The sequence below is a fragment of the Carcharodon carcharias genome, chromosome 3, assembly GCF_017639515.1.
Source record: "Carcharodon carcharias isolate sCarCar2 chromosome 3, sCarCar2.pri, whole genome shotgun sequence".
NCBI classification, from domain to species: Eukaryota; Metazoa; Chordata; class Chondrichthyes; order Lamniformes; family Lamnidae; genus Carcharodon; species Carcharodon carcharias.
This window is the reverse complement of record NC_054469.1, coordinates 59,640,501-59,658,039: the sequence shown is the minus strand read 5'-3', so window position 1 is coordinate 59,658,039 and position 17,539 is coordinate 59,640,501. Positions and strand designations below refer to the sequence as shown.

Here is a 17,539-nt window from a genome sequence, read left to right as displayed (position 1 = left end):
TATATTAACGCACAAAGCCCTGTTCTTTGCAGACAGGAAAGAACATGTATACACATTGCACCTGTTTCAACTGAACAAGATAGGCGACAGCCACTCTCTAGTTCGTCCCCCAGGTCAATGCCTTGACCAATCAGAGTTAACCTGTCTGGTTTGAATTTAAACAAAGTTTGGCAGTTAACTCTCTGTCATCAGTTAACTTGTGCATTCTCCATTACAATGCCTCTACCAATTAGAGTCCATTTGCCAACCAGTCAGAACTCTCTTATGGAGTATAACTTGTTGTTTCCTTCACATCTGTTAATCTTGCAAATGTCCTGATGACTGCAAAATGGAAAGTTTCAGCATGTCCCTGTTTTTCAGTGATACTCAAGTTCATGACAAGCAAATCCGGGCCAGGGTGGAGGGTGGGAGTTCCCTCATTCAAAGGCACTCATGCCTGATCAGGAGACCTGGCATCAGGGAGGGAGGCCTGCTCAGAGCCATGTTCCACTACCCTTATTGCTGAAAAACTTCCCCCTGCAATCCCTGCCACCACTCACCTGTGGTCTGGTGACAATACTAGGCCTCAGGTGCATGTAGTATGCCACCATTCAGAGGCCAGCAGCTCTCGTCGGGTGGGACTTCTGCTGCCAGGGTCCTTGATCTCAGGGAAGGACCGCTGCTGTCCAGTTAAGTGCCTGAATGTCATTTAATTCAATGGGCCTTCCCTAAAAGAGGCAGTGTGAGGCCCTTGCCAGCTCTTCAGCCAACAAGCAAGATCCATGTCACCTCCATTAAATCCAGCCTGTGATGTCAGATTTCGCATGTGGGCTGTATGACACCCACTCTGGATGCCAGCTTTGAGGTGTCAGTTATGGCTCAGTGATAGCGCTTTTACCTCTGGGTCAGAAGGTTGTAGGTTCAAGTCACACTGTAGTACTGATGGAATGCTGCACTGTTGGAAGTGCCATATTTTGGGTAAGACATGAAACAGATCGACATAAGAGATTCTGTGATGTTACAGTTCAGAAAGCTAGGTGGTGGAGGATGGAACTGTCACTAATCTTTGCTCACTTCTGTAAGCATTTATTTACAGAGTTACACATTACAAGCATATGCCTCTTCACCACAGTTTGTCTGTTCCTTTTTATTTTTTTTGGAGCGCCAAGACAAACGATCACCATAAATTGTGCTTCCGAAATCTCTTGATATCAATTCCGCGCGGATAAAGTGCAAGCGCCTCGACCATGTGCGATTCATAGCAAAAACCATGGACACAGATGAATCTCCAATTAATGCCCACCATCTGCATACAATTAATACAATTAACACATGACACTATTTTGAAAAAGAGCAGGGAGCTTTCTCTATTGCCCTAGCCAAAATTTAACCCTTAACTAACACCTAAAACACAGACATCTGGTCATATAACTCGAGCAATGATGTATTGCTGCTTTTCTTCTGTATATGCTGAATTATATTGTGGCATTGTTCATAGACGTTGGGTCCCCTCTAGACATTTGGTGTTGGCCAGATATTTGACTGATAGGATATCACGACTGAAACTGACCCTCCCTGCACCTTCAACCAGAGGTTAGGAGTGAGAGCCTTGGCTAGTGTTTTTTTTTTTGCTGCACCAGTCCATGAGACCAATAAGGGCTACCCTGGCTTGCGTTAACTAATTTATCATAGCCCGTGTCTCAAACCTGCCATCTTCCTAGTTTGTATTGGCTTTGAACACACCAGATGGTGCATTTCAGTGAGCTGTAAGGAAAGCTGAAGGAACAGGGTTTCACTGCTCATAATGTCACAGTTACAGTGCAGGTTTGCCAGTAGCAAAATCTCTTCCAAATCACCAGAGCCAAAGTTGCAATTCAGTGCTGAGAGTTTCATGTGAATATCAATTTGCTAGTGATAGTGAAACCTGGCAGTGGCAATGCACCCCAGCTGATGTACAACTGACTTTTAAATTGTAACCTCTAGGGCGTATTACTGTTTATCTGTATCACCTTTAAAAGTAGAAAGACATAAAATGGCTGTGATCTTGTCAGCTTTCTTTCATACTTTATAATGAGTGTTGAAGAAAACATGCAAAGAATTCATGCATTCCCAACTGAAGAGCAAGCAATAGACTCATGGTTGTCTGCCCATACCGCTCCTGATACCACATTACCTGCTGCAGTTTAAACTAGGTCATAAATAATGCAAAGAACAATTACCATTTCGGTATTGGTGATACCTCATTCAAAAATCACAATAGGAGTACATTTTCATTTGTACGTAATCACATTTCAATCAGAGGTTAACAAGTTTTTCATTTGCATATGAAAAGATTTATATATAAACATCAAATGCAAATACCAATGTAAATTGAAAGCTTCCAGGTAACTACTAATCCTTCACTGGTCTGTCTATATGTAAATGAAAAAAATGTCAGCTGCTGCAGCAATAACTATGATTAAATTTTGGCAAGTGATATTGAGCCATCTCACAAGAGCTGAGATGCTTTTCCATTTATGTCTAGAGAGAGAGTCCTCCTTATCTCCCTTTTATATATTTTCAATTGTGTGCCGTTGCCCGGCTCAGCTGTGTGATGTGGAAACTTGATTACTACTGAATGCAAGCACAGGAGTGGTTCCCCGCATTGCCAGCAACTGAAGGCAGATTTGTGGATCTTAGATGCCTGTTGTTCCCTGGGCACCAGGATTTTCACAAGGAGTGCAACTGATGGGGAGACAACTATGGATTTGCTGTCAGTTATACTTCTGAAATATAATATTCCTTTAGTTTCAAGGGCCCTTACTTCCGAGCTCTGGGGTGTTGTAACTGGGGGGTACCCCCAAGATCTGCGCTGCGGAAGTCCCCAGGTAAGGATTGCCCAGGAAGGTCAACCTTCTGTTGGGCAATTGCCCTGCACTGGGAAACATCCGAAATGCGATTGAAATCACAAACTTCAGATGGGTTCCTACTGTCTTACGCTAATAGTTACGCAGGAGTTATAAGAATTGAAACCATGTCTAAGTCCTGGGTAACTATAGTAATGCCCTCCCATGGGACTGCCCTCACCCACTGGACTCCACCTGACAACCCCCCCTAATCACCCAGCTGACCATCTGCCCCCCCCACCCCCCGGCACGTCAGCCACACCCCGGACCACGACCACCGCACACTCCCACCCCCTAGCTGACTACCCAACCTCCCCGACCACACTCAAGCACCCACTTGGACCATGCAACCAACCATTCGAATCCCCCCACAAGCACACGCTCCCCCCCCACCTGACACCCCCCCCCCACCCCCAAACCCCCGACCAACCGACCCCCTCCCACCACCCAATCCTATCCACTTATCTTACAAACTTAACTTACCCCTGGCTTCAGGAAGCGGCTGGACCTTTAAATTTACCTGCTTTATGGCAGCTAGTGCTGTAAAACAAAGGGGTGTGGCTTCCTTACCTCCGACTTGCCAGCGCTCAACACAAGGCCGCAGGAGCACTAGCGAGTTCTTGCCTGGCCTGAGTCTGAAGGTCGGGTGAGAAAGGAGTGGCTGGAGAAATGGAGTAGGAGGGAGGGCTTTAGATTTCTGAGACATTGGGGCCGGTTCTGGGACAAATGGGATGTATACAAGGTGGACGGCTTACACCTTAACAGGGCTGGGACAAATGTCCTCGTGGGGGTGGGGTTTGCCAGCGCTGTTCGGAAGGGTCTAGGTTGGCAGGGGGATGAGAATCGGAGGGGAATTTCAGAGTGCAGAGGAGAAAAGCTGGCAATGGGAAGTAGTGAAGTGTCAACTGATATCGAGGATATATCAGAGATCAGTATCAAGATAGATAGAAAACTTGGAGAGTTTGATAGAATTAGAGTAGGCAACAGTAAGTCATTAGATAGGGTCAGAATAAGGTGGAAAGTAAAAAAGCTTGAACAATGGCCAATGTGCATGTATTTGAATGCGTGGAGTGTGGTTAATAAGATTGGTGAACTGCAGGTACAGGTTCACAATTGGAATCAAATGTTGGCAGAAAAGATGGTGGCTGAACAACGGGCCACCTTCAAAGAAAAAGTATTGCAGGCAATGTCAAGGTATATTCCTTTGAAGGGGAAAGGTAGGACAAATAAATCCAGAGCACCCTGGATGACAAGAGAGGTAGAAGTAAAGATGAAAAGGAAGAAGTACACGTACGACAGATGTTAGGTAGAAAATACAATGCAGAATCAGGCTGAATTTAGAAGGACCAGAGGGGAAGTGAAGAAACCAATAAGAAGAGCAAAGAGGCTGGCAGCAATTATAAAAGGGAATCCCAACGTCTTCCACATGCACATAAATAATAAAAGGGTGGTAAAAGAAAGAGAGGGGCTGATTAGGGACAAAAAAGTGGACTTGCATGTGGAGGCTGAAGAAAAAGCAGAGGTATTGAAAGAGTACTTTGCATCTGTCTTTACAAAGGAAGAAAATGCTACCCGGGCTGAGATGAGAGAGGCGGTAACTGGTACATTAGAAGAACTTACAATTGAGAGGAAGGAGGTGTTGGAAAGGCTATCTTAACTTAAAATAGATAAGGAACCAGGACTGGATGAGATGCATCCAAGGGTATTGAGGAAGTGAGAGTGGAAATTGTGGAGGCATTAGTGATAATCATCCAGTCTTCCTTAGACCCAGGGTAGGTGTCAGAGGACTGGAGAATTACAAATGTTATACCCTTGTTCAAAAAGGGATGCAAGGGTAAAGCTGGCAACTACAGACCAGTCAGTTTCACCTCAGTAGTAGTGAAACTTTTGGAAACTATGGTACAGGATAAAATCAATAGTCGCTTAGGCAAGTGCAGGATAATTAAGGAAAGCCAGCATGAATTAATTGAGGGAAAATCATGTTGAACTAACTTGCTGGAGTGTTTTGAGGAGGTAACAGAGAAGTTTGACAAGGGAACCACTGTTGATACGGTGTGTATGGATTTTCAAAAGACAGACTTCTGATCAAAATTCTAGCTCATGGAGTAAAAGGGAAAATAGGCACTTGGATAAGAAATTGGCTGAGTGACAGGAAACAGAGAGTAGTGATAAATGATTTTCAGATTGGAGGAAGGTTTGTAGTGGAGTTCCTCAGGGGTCAGTGTTGGGATCCTTGCTGTTCCTGATATATATTAATGACCTCGATTGTATTGTGCAGGGCATGATTTCAAAATTTGCAGGTGATACGAAGATTGGAAATGTTGTCAACTGTGATGGAGATAGTCTTGAACTTCTAAAGGACTTAAACTTGTCGGTGGATTGAGCAGACAAGTGGCAGATGAAGTTCAATGCAGAGAAGTGTGAGGTGATTCATTTTGGCAGAAAGAATATGGTGAGACAGTATAAAGTGAGAGCATCTAAAAGAGTTGCAGGAACAGAGGGACCTCGCTGTATACATACATACTTAGGTCATTGAAGATAAAAGGGCATGCTGAGAGAGCAGTTAATAAGGCATATAGTATCTTAGGTTTTATTAATAGGAGCATTGAGTACAAGTGTAAGGTGGTCATATTGAACTTGTATAGGACGCGAGTTAGACCTCATCTGGAGTACTGCATCCAGTTCTGGGCACCATACTTGAGGAAGGATGTGAAGGCATTGGAGTGAGTGCAGAGAGAATTCACAGAATGATTCCAGGGATAAAAAAGTGTAACTATGAGGATAGATTGGAGAGTTTGGGACTCTTTTCTTTGGAGAACAGAAGGCTAAGAGGAGACTTGAAACTTGATAGAGGTATTCAAGATCCTGAGGGGTATGGACAGGATAAATAGTGAGAAACTGTTCCCACTCAAGAGTAAATCAAGAACGAAAAGGGACAGATTCAAAATAATTGGCAAAAGGAGTAAATGTGATGTGAGGAAATATTTTTTCACCCAGAGGGTGGTTGGTGTCTGGAACAAACTTCCTGAAAAGGTGGTGGAGGCAGGCTCAACCGAGATATTGAAAGGGGAATCGGATTGCTCCCTGAAGATAGAGAACATGCAAAGTTATTGGGATAAGGCACGGGAGAGGGATTAACTGGAATGCTCTTTCAGAGAGCCAGTGCAGACATGATGGGCCGAATGGCCTCCTTATGCACTGTAAAGATACAGTGATTCTGTGATACTGTGAGCAGGCGTGGGCTCCCAGCTCAAAAAGCACTCAACTGGCAACTTGGCGTGATACTGTGATTTCCAGGTAAGAAACTTGGAGCAGAGTGGCAGTCTGACTCCAATGGTCACTCCGCGGAAGTTCAGGTCCAAGGTTGTTTATCATCAATTGCATAATTTTGTTGCAGCTGATGCAAAGTAGATTAACCAATTTCCATTCAGGTGATGGCTGTGGAGACTCACTTTTTCTTAGTTCTCCTAATCTAGCTGTGTAATAATGACCTGCTTCCCTGGCCTGCATTGTGCATCAGTGTACTTCTGTTATTCTGCAAAATAATGTTATAGTGAGAGCAGGCAATTTTTTTGGCTAACCAAACAAAACTCCTCCTTTGAAACACCACATATGATACCAAGAACCTAAAAAATCCTTTTAGCCTCTTTAAACAAGTTGCCAGTTGAGTGCTTTTTGAGCTGGGAGCCTACGCCTACTCAGAACTCCATAGATTGCTGAAGAGAGGAAGCTTCAATCACACTTAAACTGGATTCACACCCAGGTCCTAGATGTGAAAGGATCATAAACTAACCCACTATGTCCCCAGTTCTTTATCTCTTCACCATATCATTATTGTACAATAAGCTGTATATATGAATGCACTTTGTTTATTTTTTGTCATGCTAGTCCATGTGGAGGTCTTGTGGCACCCCAGCCTCTGAGTCAGAAGCTCTGGGTTCAAGTTCCACTCCAGGACTTGTTGGCTGTGGCCGGAACATTCATGACATGGTTCAACAGGCTCAAAATCAGCCTGCTAATCCTTCCAATACTTACCCACTATTCCCCAAAAGAAAAAAGTGTGTGTGAAGATATGAAACAAATATGCCAGTCCAAGAATAGTTGTGGTGTAATAATATTGAGGGATGCCTGTATGCCAGGATATAGAAAATACTACTTTATTCTTCTACAGACTCATATAAATAATTGTATTCAGTTAAAGACATATGGCATTTTCTCTCATGTCTCATGTCATATTCCAGTCGTAAATCTCCTTGTTTAAAGATTTATTTTCCATCGTTATAATGTAAGCATCTTTATTCAGTAAACATGTAAGTTTCATTTACTTTGGAATATTGTCAAAACCTTAAACTATGCAGATAAATGCACTCCATTTGTGTATGTAAAACTGAAAAAATATCATTGGTTACTGCAACAATAAAGGTCCCACTATGATTCTAGCATTTGAAATAATCCTACATATAGTTCTAGATTAAACATTTGGCTTCTTCCATAGTGAAATACGTCATTACTGTTTATGTTACTGAGGAGTTATTATTCCCAATAGCCCATGCTGGATTCTGAACAGACTGCAGTTAAAAACCAAAAACATTCTAAACTTAAATAATCAAAATTGATGTTTCAGGGTTTATTTTATTCAGCTTCTCCACAGTAATTGTGCCTTCCAAAGTGGTAAGAATATTAAACAAATTCTCCTCTGCACAATTGGTTTGTAGTTCTGAGTTACCTACAGCAGGCTTTTAATCCACAAACCCCTTGACATTGACTCATTGCCGAATGTCCCATCATCAATGTCTTAGGGGTTACCATTGATCAGAAACTTAACTGGACCAGCCACATACGAAGACATGTGAGATATTCTGAAAAAATAAATGCAAGTTCTTTCTTGTTCATTATCAGCAGCAGCCACAGGAAAATTTTAATAGCTGTCCTCAACCTGAGGAGAAAAAGTAGAAAATCTCACCAAGAGGATCCCATATTTTAATCATGATGTAGCTATTGCTAGAGAACTGTTAGACTGGAGATGACTCTGCCATGGGTTGCACCATCATACTGCCACAGTGGAAGTTTTATTTTCTTTCTGGTTAACCTTTACAAATTCCTCAGTTATCATTTGGCTGTATTGAAGAGGCAAGCTTTAAAGGGGCATGCTTTCCAGAAAATAACAATATCTACCATCCAAACCATACTTAAAACAGAGAGCTGAGAGAGAGCCAGAGTATTTCAATTTTATTGTATTTGTTACTTGTTTGAATATAATTGAAAGAATAAGGAGAATTAGAGAAGCAGAGCAGCCAACGTTGTTCTTCTCCGCTGATGCTGCCAGACCTGCTGAGTTTTTCCAGGTAATTCTGTTTTTGTTTTGGATTTCCAGCATCCACAGTTTTTTTGTTTTTATATTAGCCAATGTATTGTCTTCAAGTCCCAATCGTGAGCACTCTGATCCACTGAAAGAGTAATTGTTTTATTTTGGAGAATGGGGGAAAAAAACTCAAATCTTTTTTGGTGAATATAAAGCATTTTTGTCTTCATAAAGATGCACATGACTATAGGCCACACAAGTTGCTTTTCAGTGCAAAATTTTCACACAACTGTGACCTACCCTTAAAAAAATGCAAATCAATTAATCAGGTTAATTAGTAGATCTAATCAGGCTGATTAGTTGATTAGTGGAGTGTACTTATCTCCATCTGATGTCAAGAATTGGCTGAAGGCCCTGGACATAGCAAAGGCCTGCCAACATTCTAACTGTACTGTAAATATACTGAAGACTTGTGCTCCAGAAATAGCCACATCCCAATTCAAGCTTTTTTCAGTGATGGCATCTACCCAACAATACGGAACATTGCTCAGGTATGTCCTGTCTACCAAAACAGAACAAATCTGACCAGCTACCACCCTATCAGTCTACTTTCAGTCATCAACAAAGTGATGGAAGATGTCATTGTCAGTGCTATTCACCAATAACCTGCTCAACGACGTTCAGTTTTCATTCTGCCAGGGTCTCTAAGCTCCAGCCCTCATTACAACCTTGTTTAAACATGGACAAAAGAGTTGAATTCTAGAGGTAAGGTGTAAGTGACTACCTTTAACACCAAGGCACCATTTGACTGAACATGGCATCAAAGTGCCCAAGCAAAATTGAAGTCAATTGGAACCTGGTAATGTTTGTATTACTTTTCTCCATATATGGCAATGACTTTCCCTGACTTTTGACTTGCTATTTAATTTACGTACTTTCCTCTGCATTTGGTTCCTTGCCTTCGCCTGCCTAACCTTCCTAGCTTTCACATTTGGATGCATTGGACAGCCTTTTACTGTGGCTAAAACAGTGTTGTCTAATTGTTCTTTAAAGAAGTTGCCCTTTCATCGCTTGTACAATTTTGCTTACTTTCTCACCAACCTGGCTATAAATTCTGTTTTCTTACTCTGATCCACCCTGGAAATGCCAATACCTGCCAAAGGTGCCTACAATGCTACCTTCTGATGGGCTTAGTTAATATTTGTTACTGAGATAGCTCTTCTACTCTGATCACTTCTGCTTCAGGCATTACAACTTTGAGATTCTCCAACTGCTCTTATGAAGCCTTCAATGTCTGCCACATTTTCCGACTCTCACCTCCTGTATGCTACAGCGCAGCTTTCAGGTACCTCACTCAAGCATCTATTCTTCATGTGTTACTTTAGCCAATGTGGATCAGCAAGTATGGAGAGACTATGAAGAGCATTTTCAACCATTCAGCATACACGCTTACTTCATAGTAGAAGCCCCAAGATAGCAGCCAGAACCTGTGCTGATCTTCTCCTTTCATTCAGGCCAACAAACTTCATTGTGTAAGGTTGGAAATTGGTGCTGAGTGCTGTATCAGCATGCCTGCACCATGATGCTATTTTCCATCATTCTACAAGCAAGTTGATTCGTTTAATCAGCTGACCATGTTCAGCAAGCCACACAAGGTCATAAAACCCATATAAAAAATGGTTCCTTTTGTTGTCAGCCACATGGAGGTTAATCTATTTCATTCTTGTGTCTTTAATGCCACAAGACCTGCATACTTGCAGTTGACCTCACTGCAGGAGGAGGATGACAGTGCATTTGTGTGTCAGTTATGGTGACCACTTGCCACCTGTGAGAAGCTCCTGATACACCAATCCACCTAGATAATGCTTACACTCCCATTTGGCATATGTCTAACAACTACCTATTCATCTTGGGGAGGAAGGATAAGCAAGGTCTGTGATAGACTTGGTAATCTGATAGCAGAATTAGGTAGGTGTGCAGTACAGCAAAACATTCTTTATAATGCTGACCTGACTCGCCAATGGAACCTGGAGAGTAGGCCTGCAACTTGGGGCTAGGATTCAGATAAACCAGGTAACCCACAGCAGTAGGTTGGGCCGTTTTAACTGATGAAGCTCTGGCAGTGTTTTGTCCATCTAATAAGCTTTAGCTTTAAAAACAGAAAACACTGGGGGAAAAAACTCAGCAGTTCAGCCAGTGTAGAGAGAGAAATAATTATCATTTCAGGTCTGTGATCTTTCATCAGAACTGGGAAAAGTTAGAGATGTAATAGGTTTTGAACAAGGGTTAGGTGGGACAAGGACAAAAGGAAGTTCTTTTTTAGGGTGCAAGACTGGAGAGATTGAATGACAGAAAAGTTAGTCCTCCAGGGCCAAGGGAATGGTAATGGGACAAGAAAAGAAACAAGGAAACAAAAGACATGGCTGGAGCAGGTGTGCTGCTGTCCGAAAGAAAAAATAAAACAAGGAAAGAAAATAGGGGGGCAGAGTTTGTGGTCTGAAATTGTAGAACTCAGTGTTGAGTCCAGAAGACTGTAAAGTATCTAATTGAAAGGTGAGTTGCTGTTCCTCAAGCTTGCGTTGAGCTTCACTGAAACCGTGCAGCAGGCCAAAGACAGAGATGTCAGTGTGAGAGCAAGGTAGAGAATTAAAATTACAGGCCACAGAAAGCTTGTGGATTGAATAGAGATGTTTCACAAAGTGGTCACCCAACCTGGGTTTGATCTCCTCAATGTAGAGGAGATCACACTGTGAGCAGTGAATACAGTAGACTAAATTGAATGAAATACATGTAAATCACTGCTTCACCTGGAAGAAATGTTTGGGGTCTTGAGCTTGGAGACAGGAAGTAAAAGAGCAGGTGTTACATCTCCTGCATTTGCATGGAAAGGTGCTGTGGGAAAGGGATGGGGTATTGGAGATGACTGAGGAGTGAACTAAGGCAATACGGAGGGAATGGTCCCTTTGGAATGCTGAAAGAGGAGGGGAGATAAAGATGTGATTGGTGGTGACATCACACTGAAGGTGATGGAAATGGCAGAAACTGATCCGTTGAATTCAGAAGCTGTTTGGGTAGAAGGTGAGGACAAGGATAACTCTGTCATGGTTCTGTGAGGGAGGAAAAAGGGCAGGAGCAGAGTGTGGGAAATGGGTCAGACACAGTTGAGGGTCCTATCAACCAGAGTTAGGGGGAATCCTTGGTTGATGAAAAAAGAGAATGGGCGGAATTTTCTGTGCCCGCTGGCATTGAGCATCATGGCAGGTGAGCGGACGATATGGCGGGAATGGCAAAAATTGGTTTCAGGACACTGTGAAACCAGTTTGCAATCGTCCACTCTGCCCGTCAATGATGGGCCACATTTCCCACCGCTGCATGTTGGGAACTTAATTCTAATACATCTGCATATCAATATAAGCCCAGCTTGCTGGACTCATCCCCCCACGCTGGGTCCAAGCACGTTGACCTGATTGTACACTGACGTGTTTCACAACAGCATTTATAAGGCATTTAGCTGGCATGCTGTACTTTGAGGGGGACTCGGAGGTGAGTGCACAGTAACATTGTGCAGTGCTCAAAAGGGTCGTCTGTTGGACCTCGAGGTTGAGGCACCGCACATTCAGCTGAGGGCACAGGCAGGTCGCTTTTTCCCAGCTGCTGACAGTGTGGTGCTGGGATAAGGGCTGCATTATGGTTGAGGTGAGTTGTGGGAGTACAAGAGCTGTACTATGGTTGAGGCAGGTTGGAGGGGGGGGCAAGTGTTGCACTGTGGTTGTTGGTAGTGCACAAGCACATGCAGTGGGGTGTAGCCATGCATTAGGGAAACCTTGTATAAAGTGACCATTCCTCCACAGCTGAGACAGTTCAGATGCAGCCACATTGACAAAGTGAGGGCGTGAAAAAAGATTAGCAAGTAAAGTTAAAGATAACCCAAAGATGTTTTACCAATACATTAATGCTAAAAGGTTAGTCAAGGAACAAATCTATCAGAGATGAAGATGGAAACTTGTGTGTGGAAACAGAGGCTTAGGGAAGGGTTTTGAATGAATATTTTGTCTCCGTGTTTACAAAGGAAAGGGAGGATGTAGATATAATAGCCCAGGAGGAACACTGCAAGATATTGGATGGGATAGTCATAAAGAGAGAGGAAGTACCCGAAGGGTTGAAATCCTTGAAAGTTGATAAATCACCAGGGCCAGATGGAATGTTTCTGAGGCTGCTGAAGCGAGTCAAGGTGGAGATAGCAGATGCTCTGAGGATGATTTTCCAATCTTCACTAGATACAGGGGAGGTACCAGAGGACTGGAGAAATGCAAACGTTGTTCTGTTATTTAAAAGGGGATCAAAGGGAGTACCAAACAATTATAGGCCAGTTAGTCTTACATCAGTGATGAGCAAATTAGTAGAAACAATCCTGAGAGATAGGATTAACTGTCATGCGGAAAGGCATGGACTAGTCAGGGATGGTCAGCATGGATTTGTTAAAGGAAGGTCTTGCGTCACAAATTTGATTGAATTCTTCGAGGACGTGACAAGAAGGGTTGATGAAGGTAGTGCAGTGGATGTTGTGTACATGGATTTTAACAAGACATTTGACATGGTCCCACATGGCAGATTGGTCAGGAAAGTAAAAGCCCATGGGATTCAGGGTAATGTGGTAAACTGGATAAAAGGTTGGCTTTGTAAGAGGAAACAAAGGGTAATGATCGATGGATACCCTTGTGAATGGAAAGTTGCCTCAAGTGGTGTTCCACAGGGCTCGGTTTTGGGACCCTTGCTGCTTGTGTTATATATTAACGATTTGGACGTGAAAGTGGGGTGCATGATTGGAAATTTGCAGATGACACAAAGGTTGGCCGAGTTGTGGATAGAGTAGAGAATAGCCATAATCTCCAAAACAATATAGATGGGTTGTTGGAGTGGGCGGTAAAGTGCCAGATGGATTTAGAGAAGTGTAAGGTCATACATTTAGGGAGGTCAAACAGTTACAGGGGTTACACAATAAATGGGAATATACTAAGAGGGGTAGATGAAGTGAGAGATCTTGGCATACAAGTGCACAGGTCCCTGAAGGCAGCAGTTCAAGTAGACAAGGTTGTAAAGAAGGCACATGGAATGCTGTCCTTCACTGGCAGAGGTATAGAATATAAAAGTAAGGATGTAATGTTGGAATTGTATAAAACACTGGTGAGGCCACAACAGGAGTATTGTGTGCAGTTCTGGTCACCACATCACAGGAAGGACGTAATAGCTCTGGAGAGAGTGCAGTGGAGGTTTACAAGAATGTTGCCAGGGTTAGAAAAGTGTAGCTACGAGGAGAGATTGGATAGGTTGGGGTTATTTTCTTTAGAACAAAGAAAGCTGAGAGGTGACTTAATTGAGGTGTACAAAATTATGAGGGGAATATATAGAGTGGACAGGATAAAATTGTTTCCCTTGGTGGAGTATTCTAGAACCAGGGGATGTAGATTCAAGATAAGTGGCAGAAGGTGTAGGGGGGACATGAGGAAGAACTTTTTTACACAGAGGGTAGTGGGTGTCTGGAATTCACTGCCCAAGTTGGTGTTAGAGGCAGAAACTCTAAACTCTTTTAAAAAGTACCTGGATCTGCACCTTAAGTGCTGTAATCTACAGGGCTATTGGCCGGGTGCAGGAAGGTGGGATTAGAAAGGGCACCTGGGTGTCCTCGGGCTGGCATGGCCTTCTGTGCTGTAACTTTTCTATGGTTCTATGGACGTGATTGAAGTCGGGCCTCGAGCTTATCTGCCCACTCAAGCAACGCAGAGTCATGAAATTGCCACCAAGTTGTCCAGAGCTTTTCACCCCTTGGGCATAGATTGCAAACTAATGAGCATTTCAGTCGACTATAGAACAATTGTACGACTGGGCACTTTGTACAATCTCCTTGCTAAAGCTAGCCATGGAGCAGTCACTGATGAAGGCACTCACAGCCCCTTGCAATGTCATCATCCCGGTTTGGACCAGTGTCCCCCGTGATTCAAGCTAACAGTGCAGCCTTGCAGTGTGGGTTAGGAGAATGCCTGCACCTGAGCTGAGAGCACAACATGCAGTCCAGTGGGCAAGGCTGCCGCCAATCGGTCAGGTGGAGTGGAGCGGAGGTGGGTGGGGTTTCGGGCAGCCATGCAGCGCACTAATCTCTGACCACCCAAGTGGTGGCCAGCACTCTCCAGGAAGCATTAAGGGGCCTTCAGACTTAATTCACCAAAACTAAACCACTTGTCTCTCTCCTGCAGGAGGAGTACATCAGGAGCATGGAGCCTGGTGACCTAGCAAGATACCTCATGCTCACAGAGAGCAAAGATGAAGGAGAGGAGAGCGACTGAGGGGTCTGGAGATGGAGGAGCAGCACCCTTGGAAAGAAGGGGCTGCTGGGGCTCCCGCTCACACTGCTGAAGGGCCACAGAGAGCTATCGCTGGTCGGTGCCTAACTAGACCCAGGGTCTATAGAGGCTGCCTTTCATTCCTGCAGATGACTGAGAACCAGTGTCGCCGAAGACTGCGCATGTCTAGGGAGCTGGTTGGTCACATCTGCCACCCGCAGCAGGATTTTGCGCCACAGGCACATGGAGGGCATCCACTGCCAGTGGCTGTGAAAGACGGCAGTGCTCAATTTTTATGCCAATGGCTCCTTTCAGGGCTCCACAGGTGACCTCTGTGGGATAATGCAAGCCACCACCCATAAATGCGTCCATGAGGTCACGGAAGCCATCTTCACAAAGGCATTTCACCCGGGATCAGGAAAGCCAGGATGAAAGAGCGCTGGGAGTTGCGTAGATCTCAGATTTTCCACAGGTGCAGGGTGCCATTGACTGCACTTATGTGGCACTCAGATCTCCATGGCAACAAATGGCCAACCATGTCAACCACAAGGGCTTCCACTTGCTGAATGTTCAGTTGGTGTGCAACCACCACAAACACATCCTGCAGGTCTGTGCATGGTTTCCAGGGAATGTGCACGAGTCATACACTCTCAATAGGTCTCAGATCCCTGATGTCTTCCAGGATCCAGAGAGGCTGCAGGGCTAGCTCCTCAGGGACAAGGGCTACCCACAGAGGATGTGGCTGATGATGCCTGTCCGATGGTCTCAGGCTACAGCAGAGCGAAGCTATAACGAAGCTGATGCTGCAACTCGCAACTTGGTGGAGCAAACGATTGGAATGTTGAAAATGAGGTTCCGGTGCCTGGACTGGTCTGGTGGAGCCCTGCAATACAGTCCACAGAGTGTGTCATGCATCATTGTTTCCTGCTGAACCCTTCACAACCTGGCGCTGCAACGGGTGGAGGAACTGCACGTCTCTTCCAATGAGGATGACCTCAAATGAGGGTGAGGAGGTCCTTGAAGGAGCAGATGACAGCGATGAGGCCATCGCACTGGCCAGACGAGCCAGGAGAGCTTGGGAGGCCCTCATTGCTGCTAGATTTGTGGAGGATGATGACAACATGCAGTGAGGAGACATCATGGATCCTCACATTGCATCTGTGAACATTTGACTCCAGTCTGGCCAACAGCAGGGCACACACCCTCTGAGAAAAGGCTCCTGTCATGGAAACACAGCAGATGTCCGTAGTTTCTACATTCCAGGATGGTGATGACGACATGCAGTGGGGACACTCCATAAGTCCTCAAATAGCTTATGTGAATGCCTGACTCCTGTCTGGCTGATGGCAGCTTACACTCGCTCTGTGAACAGGGTCATATTATGGAGGTGCAGCGGGGAAACTTTAACTTCTCTGATCCTATGGCATCCTTCATGAGCAGAACCCTTCAAGACAACACTGTCACCGGACACTGATGAGATGGGAGTGCCAGCCGCATCTCAACGGTGCTGGGAGCACACACAGAGAATGACGGAACCCTGTGCCACTGACCCAGGATATCCTGGCAGCAATGATAAGCCCCATCGGGGGGCAGGCATGACTAACGTGTCCAGTGACTCTGAAGGCACATCATCAGTGTGCTAGGAAAGTTGCACAAAGCACAGGGAAGAGGCCCTCAGATGAGAGACCTGCCTTTATGTTGTGCAGGACAGGTGAACGACATGAACACTGCTCATCAGAACAAGGAGCCATAGGCAAAGCAACACTCTTGGGAGTTTATTAACAAGGTGAAATTATGTACAAGTGATTAACACACGTGACCAGGCTGCGCAACTACATCTTCTTAACTTTCCTAACACTGCCGTTATGTCTTGGTGCTCCCCGGCCATCCACAGCAGAGGTGGAGGCAGCCTGCTGACTGCTACACTCTGTCTATGATGATTTTGATGGGCGTCCTCTGGAGGGCCCCAGCCTGCTTTCGGTGTAGCAGTGGCACCCTCCTTGGCCTGTGGAGCTGGATCCGCTGGGGCACAGGAATTCGGATGGGCCGGACGCTCCCAGAGTCACTTGGGTGGATGGCCCGGGGATGTGTACCTGCTGATCCTCCTCCCTATGTGCCCAAAAGCCCCTAACTGACTCCTTGAGGAGAGGGGGAAACTGGAACGAGAGTGAGCTGCCCTGCACTGCTGTCACATTGACACTGTTGGAGGCCAACTATGGCATCAGCGATGGACTTCAGCCCCTGCGGCAGTACAGGACCGATGTCCTGGACCAAGATGGCGGCCGCCATCCTTCCAGTGGTGACTTTGGTGCATTGGCATGCCTGCGCTATCACCTCAGACTGAAGGCGAACGAATTCCTCCATCGTGCCTTGCAATCTGAATGTAGCGGACATCCCTTCCTGATGTTCCCGAGCTTGCCTTTGCAGCTCCAGCAACTGAGGTATGACCGAGGCCAGAGGCTTGTCATGTGACTCGGGCTCAGCAGATTCCTGATCTACAGCAGTACTCCAAGTACCGGACACCTGGGAAGTCTCCGCTTCCACCTGCTGTGGATCAGACAGTGTGATGTGCTCACCAGATTGTGACCCTGAGGCTACACTACAGCTTGGCCCCACCAAGGTGTGTGTCTCTACACACAGCCGCGAGTGCTGTGATGGGGTTTCAATTAGGGTTTCAGCAGATTCTTCTTCTGAGGTGTCTTCGGGGCTTGAGTTGAGGACCTGGTTCATGGACTCCTCGGCTGTTTCCTACATGTGCCTGCGAAAGCAAGGAGATTTAATTAGTGCATGGCAGTGGCCTGTGACACAGGACACATCACTCACAGGGTGGCTGCCTGGTGGATGTCACACTGCTGGATCCAGTACCGCCGACCTCACCATCAGCACAGGAACTGGCCAGCTGGATGACTCAAAGCCCATGAGGACCTTGATTTCAGACATTCCTCCACCAGTCTGCAACCTCTCCCTTTTATTGTGTGCCAGCTTGCCCTGCATGAAGACAGATGGAGTGTAAGCAGGACGCCTGCCAAGCCAGC

General features: G+C 45.2%; 1 protein-coding gene across 1 annotated transcript in view; it reads left to right on the top strand.

The window, feature by feature from the left end:
* Positions 1-17,539, top strand: part of msrb2 (methionine sulfoxide reductase B2) — a 46,383-nt gene that overhangs the window by 21,814 nt on the left and 7,030 nt on the right. The window lies entirely within an intron of this gene.